This window comes from Capsicum annuum, chromosome 11, assembly GCF_002878395.1.
Source record: "Capsicum annuum cultivar UCD-10X-F1 chromosome 11, UCD10Xv1.1, whole genome shotgun sequence".
Taxonomy (NCBI): domain Eukaryota; kingdom Viridiplantae; phylum Streptophyta; class Magnoliopsida; order Solanales; family Solanaceae; genus Capsicum; species Capsicum annuum.
Genome location: NC_061121.1, coordinates 225,298,058 through 225,299,391, shown reverse-complemented (window position 1 = coordinate 225,299,391; position 1,334 = coordinate 225,298,058).

Sequence of the window (1,334 nt, the reverse complement as noted above, 5' to 3'; positions counted from 1 at the left end):
ATTTGGTGTTTAAGTTTTGGAAGAGTAAGATTTTTGGTGGAGAAGGCTAAAAGGTTTTCAAATTTTTTGTTTAAGTAATTAAAAAAATATAAAAAGTACTTTTAATTTAATAAATTAAGAAGTAAAAAAAAAAAGTAATACAAAAAAAGTCAAACTCATATGCGTGTGAACTAGTGTACAAGAATACTTGGGTTGTGTGTGTGTGTGTGGGGGGGGGGGGGGGGGGGGGCTTGTGCGTGTGTGCGCTTTAAATGTAACTGATAAATTACAAAAAAAAATTATACAAAAATGCAGCGTAGCTAAGGGGAATCAATCTCAAGCACCTGGACATGAAAGATCCACCTAAAGTCAGAACACACAAGTTTTAGTTCTATGAGTGCTTTTTTATTTTTTATACCATTTTTCAGTGTTTCTTATATAATAATACATATTCTACGTCAAGTTTAGTGGGTGCCGGAGCACCTCAAAATAACACTTGGATCCGCCCCTTCATAGTAGTAATCCCCATTGATCTAAGCTTTTTCGTTGCCTAAATACAAGAAAAAAAAAAAGTTCAATTAAATAGTAGTTAAAATGGAAACGCGGGTCACGCGTAGATAAAAGTCATGTTGTTTGGATTCTTGAGAAAATTTTGACAGGTTTGTGTTAAATTCTTCAAAAGCTATCTATGTTTTTTTGGGACCCAACGTGAGTGCGATAATGCTTCTGAAGGGTTCATGTAATATAGGACTAAAAGTATGATCTAATAGAGAAATATTTATTGAGTAAATAGATGGAGGGTAGCTCCGTTCACTTTATTTTATTACTAATTTCTCCATATATGCACGTGTATTGCATCGTATATTTCGAGTCATGCCATATAGCTTTATAAAACATCATTCATATCATTAAAACAAAATCTGAGTAAACAATTATGTATAAATTAAGAATAGGTTAAAAGGGAAAAGAACACTTTATGATTTTTTTAAAAAATAATAGCTTAATTATAGCCCAAGTTTGGTATTTGGATAAATAATGTCCAGTCGGCTAAACAAATGCTATTTCATGGCCATTTCCTAATCTTTCTCAATTTGGGTCCCACGTAGTCCATATACAGTACATATATGATACTGATACAATCTATATACAATATTGATACAATATTCGATTTGGGCAATTCGGCCCTTTTAAAAATATTTCAATTTTTTTTTTACTATAAATTTTTAAATTGATCAAATATTCTGCTTTTTTTTATTGTTTAGAAATAATAATTAAATTATATAAAAACGATATAATTATTAAATAGAATATGAATCTATATAAGATATATGTATAGAAATTGTATAGTTCTATCA